Raw genomic sequence first — 9,421 nt, 5'->3', positions numbered from 1 at the left:
TAAATTGCTTAAAAAATAAAACTATGATGTTATTTTTATTTGTGACTATTTGAACAATTACTTAACCCTATAAAAGCTGTCAATTTTTTTAGTGAGAGGCACTATTTCTTGATTATACAACTTCAAAGACAATTACGTAGTTTTTATTAGAAATTAGCTTTGTAAAACAAAGATATTAATTGTGATAGTATTTGTCAATGTGTGTAATATTCATTTCTATTAAGAAACAATTTGTATATAATGTTTCTTATAATTTTATAGTGGTATTTAGTGGGGGGAAATCCTCCTTATCAATCCTTCTATATATAGTGGTAAAGTGGTACTAGCCTCTGAGCGCACATGTAAGTGCGTGCTTAGAGGTACTCTTCTTCTTCTTCTTTTTTTTTTTTTTTTTTGGGTAAAAGTTAAAAATTTGTATCCTTTATAATTAGGAATTACTACATTTTTTAATTACAAAATTACCTAGGGGTGTGATGTGTGCTATGCATTTGCGGGTGAAATATTTTTTCATCACACTCTTGGGTTTTTTTGTAATTGGAAAATGTAGTAATCTCTAATTATAATAGATGTAAATTATTAACCTTTACTCAAAAAAATAGAAGAGTGTCTGAGTTACGTGCGTGCTGCAGAGGCTAGTTTATAATAAATGGGGTTTTTGTTTGTAGGTTTTCTGTCTTTTGTATATTTGTTTGATTAGTGAGAAAAACAGAAGTGAGCAAATGAAAAATGAATCTAAAGGTTGGATTTTTAAGTGTTCTGTTGCTTTAGTTTCTCATCCAAAGAACCCATGTCCTGGATTATTACTTTTATGGTTTCAAATTGCTATCCTTTAAATCTATAATTTTAAGGCAAATTGAAATAACAAGACCCTAATACAATTTTTTTATATTGTCTTTTGTACTTAGCAGATGCTTTTGGATTGGTGTTTGTATTCCAATTTTGTTAATAATATTATCATTTGAAGATTTTTCCAATACCTCAATAAACAATAAATCCAACAATCATAATTGTTTCCATTGCCAGATTCCAAGTCATGCTCCTTAAAATCACGACACATATGTCACATTTTTATATCATATAATTTCAGCAAAATAATTCGTAGCCGTAATTGCGGAAGGGAGATGATGACAGATAAGAATTGAAGGTTCATAGCAGTCGAAACATGAAATTTAGAATTTCAGCAATATGATTTGAGTGTTGAATGGTACAGTGCATTTTTCTCTTACTTATCAAAAGGATATAAGTGCAATTTCTGAAATTTAGAATAGCAGTTTGTTATCATTTTTCTTTTCAAAATGAAGACAATAGGAAATTTGTTATAGATTTTTTAGTTTGTCATAGATATATGTTTGCAGATGAGTTTGTTTGGTTTTATATTTCTGTCTAATTCATTTATCTCTGTGATTTTTCCACCAAGATGGTTTTTCTATTTTGGTGATTTTTATTGGCTTTACTTATACCAAGTGATGTTTGTATGCAATTTTGTTAATCAAATGGTTTGATAAATCCATATAGAGAATAGACATTTAGTGGAATTTCATAGTGGGTTTATGTGATTGTGTTTGAAATTGGAATTTTAAGATGAATTTGCTTGATTTTGATTGCTCAAATTTATTTGTTCAAAAGAATTTCCCCAATGATACTTTTTGGGCTTGATATTTGAACGTTGGTGGAATTTCATAGTTAAAACTTAGAAGCTGTATGGGTGTGGCCATAAGAATATGTTTGTTCTACTCTTTGCCCCCTACAACACTTCCATATATAACATCAATTACACATTTTTGGATTGAATTATGGATTGAGAATAATTTTTTGTAAAAGGTCGCCATCTTTGTACTCACCATTGGGCCCAAATACTGGAAAAAATGCTTCTTATAGGACCTTTAATCCTGCCTTAACAATTGTAGTTGCTCTTGCGCATACCTATTCGTGTCACCATCAAATAGGAAAGAGGAAACTAATGCAGCAAAAAGACCGGTGATTTTTGCAATTTAATTAATAAGCTGAGTGATATTGGTCCTTTTACATCGCATTTGAAGAGGTTTTTAGGTTGACTTGATCTTATTGCTGATTCCAAACTTTATACACATTCTTATTTAGTGGTCATATGCATCTTACTTTTTAAAACTTTTGAAGGATGGAAGGAAGAGACAATTCTATTGGGACAAATTTTTATCCCCAATCATCTTACAAATGACAAAGAATATAAGAATGTAATTCGTAGATCTATTTAGCATTAGATTTATAAACAAATTAAAAAGTGCTAATGTAAGCTTTTTAAGATTTTCAAATTTTAAAGCATTTAATTTGTTAAAAGTTGGCATTGTTTAAGGGAAGAAGTAGGAAACTAAAAGTTTCCAACTTTTTAAATCAAATTGTTTTCTTTAAAAAGCCCGTACTATTACCAAATCCATTAAATGTCACTATCTATATTTTCATACTAAAAGTTTGTGTTTTGGTCAATTTATATTATTGTGGTGGGGAGTTTAATGTTTTTTTTTTTTTCCTTTTTTTTTTTTTTAATCTCATATTTAATAGTGTAGGGTTAAGGGCGCAAATCATATATTGGGCCTTGGGCCTTGGCTGAGAGCATGAGTAGTCCAAGGACAAACGAATAGAAATGGATGGTTTAGACTCAGGACTTAAGGAGCTAGACGCAAATGGGATGGTGGTCCGAGGAGGAATACCTCCTTGGATAAGGTAAACACAAATCAGATGTAGATCCTATAGATCAAAGTGACCTTCCAAGAAGCTCCAGTGATGGAGACGTGCCTCAAGAACCTACGAGAAGGAAGGGAACCCAAGAATATCTAAGGGAAAAGCTACTACCACAGTATTAAATATACTGCAGCTACTTTTCTGGCTGTATTTATGTGGAGAAGACCCCTGAACAGTGCTGCTTTAGCTACCACAACTCAAATAAAGCCAAAGAGGGTGTCTGATGGGACAGACACTCAAGTAAGGGCTTAAATGATCGACAAGTGTAGGATCAAAATAGTCCAAGGGGAGATATATAATGTAAGAGACCCTCCATGAGGAGGGGATCAGAAAAATAGGGAAGAAATACTATAGCAATCAAAGTAATACCTATAATCGGTTTAATTGATTTATATAAAGATTTGTCTCATCGGACAGAGAAATTCAGTCAATTTTATGTTCCTTGTTCTTAATTAATAATCTCCTAAATCCATACTAGCCATTGTCAAATTCATTAGGGCCGAATTCTTTGACCGATTTTTTACAAATTTATTGTGTTGGGCTTACTAGGCCAACATCCCCTACATTTTGGGCTTAGGCCATAAAATGTGACCGCACAATTGGCGCTATCTGTGGGGAGAACTGGTGCGATAGTGAGTGCAACACTTAGATGTGGTAGGATTAGGTCCACACCAAGTAGAGAGTCTTTAGGATCCTAGCATAGTGACCCCTTTGTCAACCTTGAGCAAAAAGGTGACCATGAAGGAAGTGTGCATATCACACATACTGATAGGAGTCAACCTCGAGGTGGAAGCCATATCTCCCGTGCAAAGAGTAACGAGGGCATGCAATTGGAGATTGATTAGTTGAAGAGGAAGTTGCGCCATACACGGCGAAGGCGAACCACCTCTAACTCTGATGTTTCTTTTGATGACGGAAGGGACGTTAGTTACAGGCGAAGGTCTTGAACCCTACCTAGCGAATCTTTCTCCTATGAGGAGGAGCACCATTGTGAACGGAGGGTTAGAAGCCCGCCTCGTAAAGGCGTGAGAAACGATGCTATGATCAGGGCTTTGAACCAAATCTCCAAGTTGCCCTTCACGCGTAAAATCGAGGGGGCGAAACTTCCTTGACGATTCACCCAGCCCACTTTCACCATGTACAATGGCAGAACAAACCCTATGGAGCATGTGAGCCACTTTAATCAAAGAATGACTGTCCATTCCAAGGACGAAGCCTTGATTTGCAAGGTTTTCACATCCGGTCTAGGACCTGTTGCGATGAGATGGTTCGACAGCCTGAAAACAGATGCCATAGGTTCCTTTAAGGAGCTTACTCAGGCATTTGGTTCCCGATTCGTCACTTATAGTAGGGTTCCTCGGCCCTTGGCATTCCTACTGTCCTTAAGCATGCGAGAAGGAGAGACCCTGAAAACATACTCGGATAGATATTAGGAGATGTTTAACGAAATAGATGGTGACTTTGACGATGTGGCCAGTAGTACTTTTAAGGTCGGCCTCTCGGTTGAGCACGGTTTGAGTAAATCTCTGACTGGCAAACCTGTCACTAGTGTGCGCTAACTCATGGACCATATTGATAAGTATAAAAGGGTTGAGGAAGACCGGCAGTAGGGGAAAGGAAAGGAAAGGATAAGGTTATCCCTTAAGAGAGGAGGGATTTCAAGTCAGACCGATACAATAACAACCGGCCACAGAGAGATTTTTCTAGGCAGTCGGGTCTGCCAGTACTCAGGCGGTCAATGCTGTGTTTCGAAAACTAGTGCATCAGGTTCTGGAGAAGATTGGGAATGAGCCATTCTTCAAATGGCTAAATAAGATGGAAGGAAACCCTCTAAGGCACAATCAAAACCTTTATTGCCAATACCACCAAGACCAAGGACACACCACGAAAGATTGTAAAAATTTGTGGGATCATTTAGACTAACTTGTCCGTGAAGAAAAATTAAAGCAACTCTTGCATCACTCCAGTGGCTAGGAGGGCCAGACAAACTTGGAATCTCGAAAGGATGATTCTTCAAGACCACCATTGGGAACGGTAAATGTCATCTTCGCTGCTCTAGGGAGGATTGGTTCTTGCCTTTCTAGAGTGATGTCTGTGGCTCAGCTATTCGCCGAGGGCACTAATCCGGAGCCAAAGAAGGCTAGAATAGAAATTCAACCGGTTTTGGGCTTCTCAGACGAGGATAAGATCGGAATCATCCAACCCCAGGATGATGCTTTAGTGGTCACCCTCAGGATTTGAGGGTATGATATGAAGAGGGTTTTAGTGGACCAGGGCAGTGGTGCTAAGATTATGTACCTTAACTGTACAACGGGCTAAATTTACGACCCGAGGACCTAATAGCCTATGATTTGCCCTTGGTAAGTTTTGATGGGAAGGTCGTTATTCCGAAGGGCCATATTAGACTACCTGTATAGACTGGTTTAGAAGTGGTGGAGATGGATTTTATCGCGATGGATGCTTACTCACCCTACACAGCCATTGTGGCTAGACCTTGGCTTTATTCCTTGGGAGTCGTCTCTTCTACTCTACACCAGAAGGTGAAGTATCCATCCGAGGGTCAGGTTAAGGAGATTCTGGGAAGTCAATCCACGGCTAGGCAATGCCTAGGGCTGCCATCTTACATCAGCCCAAAGCTGAGTCCTCGGTCTCTGCTGAAGAGGGTTTATAGCAATTAAGAGCTCCAGTGTTGCCTGTCAATAGATCGGCCTCAGAGGTGAAATGTGAGGATAAGGAAATGGTCGTTGTTGGTGATGATCCGGAGAAGTTCTTTCAAATCAAGGCTCAGCTACCTCCTCCAAAGAAGGAAGAGTTGATAGAGTTTCTTAGAAAAAATGTTGATGTGTTCGCATGGAATGCTTACGAGGCCCTAGGGGTGGATCTGAGCTTCATCTGTCATCATCTAAATGTTAATCCCTCCATCATCTCTAAAAAGCAACCACCTCGGCATTCATCCAAGGATTATTCTAATGCTGTCAAGGACTGAAACTAAAGCAAGCAGAGGTTGTCAAGGAGGTGTTCTACCCTAAATGGTTGGCCAATACTGTGGTGGTGAAAAAGAAGAGTGGGAAATGGCAAGTGTGTGTAGACTTCACAGATCTAAACGAGGCTTGCCCAAAAGATCCTTTCCCTATGCCTAGGATAGACCAGCTGGTGGATGCAACTATAGGCCTTCCTCAGATGAGCTTCTTAGACGCCTTTCAAGGGTATCACCAAATACCACTAGCCTTGGATGATTAAGAAAAAACAGCTTTTGTTACCCCTATTGGAAACTATCATTACAAAGTGATATCATTCAGTTTGAAAAATGCTAGGTCTACTTATCAAAGGATGATGACTAGAATGTTTAAACCACAGTTGGGTAAGAGTATCGAGGTCTACATAGACGAGATGGTGGTAAAGAGTAAGGTAGTGTCCGAGAATGTGAGAGACCTCGGGAACATTTTTGAAATTTTGAGGAAGCACAAGTTGTGCCTTAACGCTTCCAAATGCTTTTTTGGTGTGGGATCGGGCAAATTTCTAGGCTACATGGTTACTCATCGTGGAATTGAAGTTAATCCCGATCAGATTAAGGCAATCAACAGTTTACAACCACCTCAGAATCCTAAGAAAGTCCAAAAGCTGATCGGAATAACTGCTGCTTTGAATCGATTTATCTCCCAATCAACAGATAGGTGCAGACCATTCCTCCTATTGATGAACAAATGGAAGGGGTTTGAGTGGACTGAGGAATGTGCCCTAACCTTCTAACAGCTTAAGGATTATCTCTCTCAGCCACCTATCATGTCTAGTCTTGAGGTAGATGAAGTCTTGTTTGCCTATATTGCTGTGGCACCTCATGCTGTAAGCTTGGTCTTGATACAAGTTGATAGCGGCATACAAAGGCTAGTTTATTATATAAGCAAGTCATTACATGAGGCCGAAGTCTGCTATCTGCCACTGGAAAAAGCCATTTTGGCGATAGTACATGCCATCTGGAAACTCGCCCATTACTTCTAGGCACACATGGTAATTGTCCTAACTCAGCTCTCGCTCTGAGTTCTACTCCGAAGTGCCAATTACACGGGGAGGATCGGTAAGTGTGGCACGATCCTAGGGGCTTTTGACATCAAATACATGCCTTAAACCTCTGTTAAAGGTCAAGTCCTTGTTGATCTGGTAACCGAGTTTGCTGAATCCCTGTTGGAAGTAGAAACAGAGAATCAAAATATGGATGGAAAATTGGTTGGCATGATCTCCCATCAAGGTCCCTTACCCTAGAAAGTATATGTTGATGGTGTAGCAAACCAAAAGGGGTCTGGACTGGGGCTAGTTCTGGTCTTACCCAAGAAAATCACCATTGAGAAATCATTAAGATTGGGATTCTCAGCCATAAATAATGAAGCCGAATATGAGGCTCTGCTGATGGGAATGGCCATGGTTCAAAAAATGGATGGAAAAGTTGTAGAGGTGTTCTCAGACTCAAGATTGGTCGTCAGCCAAGTGAAAGGAGAGTTTGAAGCCAAAGGTGAAAGAATGCGAGGGTACTTGAGTCAGGTTAGACGTTTGCAGTCAAGTTTTGAATCTTTCAATCTAATGCATATCCCTAGAAGTGGAAACACACATACTAATTCCCTAGCTACACTTGCAATCTCCTCATCCAAAGCATACCCTGGGTTATCCTTGTGGAAGGCTTATGCAAACCCATAGAGGTGAATAGAGAGGGGGTTAATGTTCACCAAGTTAGAATGGGGCCTAGTTGGGTGGACCCCATAACATTATTCTTGAAGGAGGATATCCTATCTAAGGAGAGATTAGAAACTAACAAAATACGAAGAAAGGAATCTCGGTTCTAGCTATTCAAGGACCAGAAATTGTACAAACGCTCCTTTTCTGGGCCATACTTACTATGCATACACCATGAAGAAAAAGAACTACTCCTGGAGGAGTTACATGAGGGCTTTGTGGAAGCCACACTAGAGGGAGATCCTTGTCACACAGAGTCATCACTCAAGGTTATTGGTGGCCCCATATGCAAAAAAAAGCACAAGAATATGTAAGGAAGTGCGACTAGTGTCAAAGATTCGCACCAAACATACACCAACTAGGAGGAGTCCTTAATCCTCTATCCAGCCCCTGCTCAGTGGGGCTTGGACATTATTGGTCCTTTCCCTAAGCTAGCAAGGGACAAAAGATATTTGCTGGTTGGCACGGGCTACTTCACTAAGTGGGTTGAAGCTTAGCCTTTGGCAAATACCAGAGATGTGGATGCCAAGAAGTTCGTCTGGAAAAAAATTGTCACCTGGTTCGGGGTCTCTCATACTAGCAAATCTTTCAAGAGATACTGCTGTGATTTGGGAATTACTAATAGATATTCTACTCTAGCCTATCCCCAAGGAAATGGACAAGTCGAGACTATTAACAAAGTCATAGTTAATGGACTCAAGAAGAGACTGGACGATGCAAAGGGAAAATGGGTGAAAGAATTATCGCATGTCCTCTGGACATACCGAACCACACCTTGTAGATTAACAGGAAAGACCTCCTTCTCAATGACTTATGGGGCTGAGGCTGTTATTCCTTTAGAGACTAGCTTTCCAACGTTAAGGACTAGCTCATTCAATCCGAGCAGTAATAATGAGTTGTTAGAAAAGAGCTTAGATTTTATTGAGGAAAGAGGAGAAAATACAATGGTTCAATTGGCATACTACCAACACAAACTTAAGCAAGGCTATAATGCCTATGTAAAGCTAAGGCTATTAATGCCTGGTGACTATATTGAGAAAAGTTTTAGGTATTGCAAAAAACTTAGCATTGGGAAAGCTAGTGCCCAATTGGAAAGGATCATACCGCATCACCTCGGTGGTTGGCATATGAGCGTATTTTCTGGAAGACTTAGATGACCATGTAATACCACACCCTTGGAATGTAAACAACCTGAAAAGGTATTATTATTAATAAAAGTTTCCTTTATTAATACGTTCATTTGTTATATAAAAGCATTGTACTTTCTACTATTCTTCCTTTATATAAGTGATTAAATAGAACCTTAGTCATGCTTGGATCTTCAAATTAGATGCTTTGAGAAAATTAACACTTTATGAGATCTTTATATAAGTGATTAAATAGAACCTTAGTCATGCCTGGGTCCTCGAACCAGATGCTTTGGGGAAATTAACACTCTATGACATCTTTATAAGTGTTTAAAACAGAACCTTAGACATGTCTGGGTCCTCAGACCAGATGCTTTGGGGAAATTAATACTCTGACATCTTTATAAGTGTTTAAACAGAACCTTATACATGCCTGGGTCCTCAGACTAGATGCTTTGGAGAAATTAACACTTTATGACATCTTTATAAGTGTTTAAACAAAACCTTAGTTATACCTTAGTCCTCAGACTAGATGCTTTGGGAAAGTTAACATCCTATGATATCTATTTGTTTCTTACTAAGTAGCAAGACAGATCCAAGATTATAACCAACTCCTTAAATTGGTAGCTTTGAGTAAATTGAAGTCCTTAATTATCTACCTAAGTGTTGAGCAGAGTGAAAAATATTTCCCCCTTTTGCTCTTCACAAAGTTTATTACTTATCTTTATTAGATTTGGCTTTCATTGTTTAAAGAGCAATTCACATCATAAATACAGGGTAAATCTCTTCATTGTTGGTACTTAGTCATATTACTTACACTAATGGCAGGGTATTGTTGTTAGTTTTTATTA

The sequence above is a fragment of the Quercus suber genome, unplaced genomic scaffold (assembly GCF_002906115.3).
Source record: "Quercus suber isolate HL8 unplaced genomic scaffold, Cork oak 2.0 scaffold_911, whole genome shotgun sequence".
NCBI classification, from domain to species: domain Eukaryota; kingdom Viridiplantae; phylum Streptophyta; class Magnoliopsida; order Fagales; family Fagaceae; genus Quercus; species Quercus suber.
Note: the sequence above shows the minus strand (reverse complement) of the source record.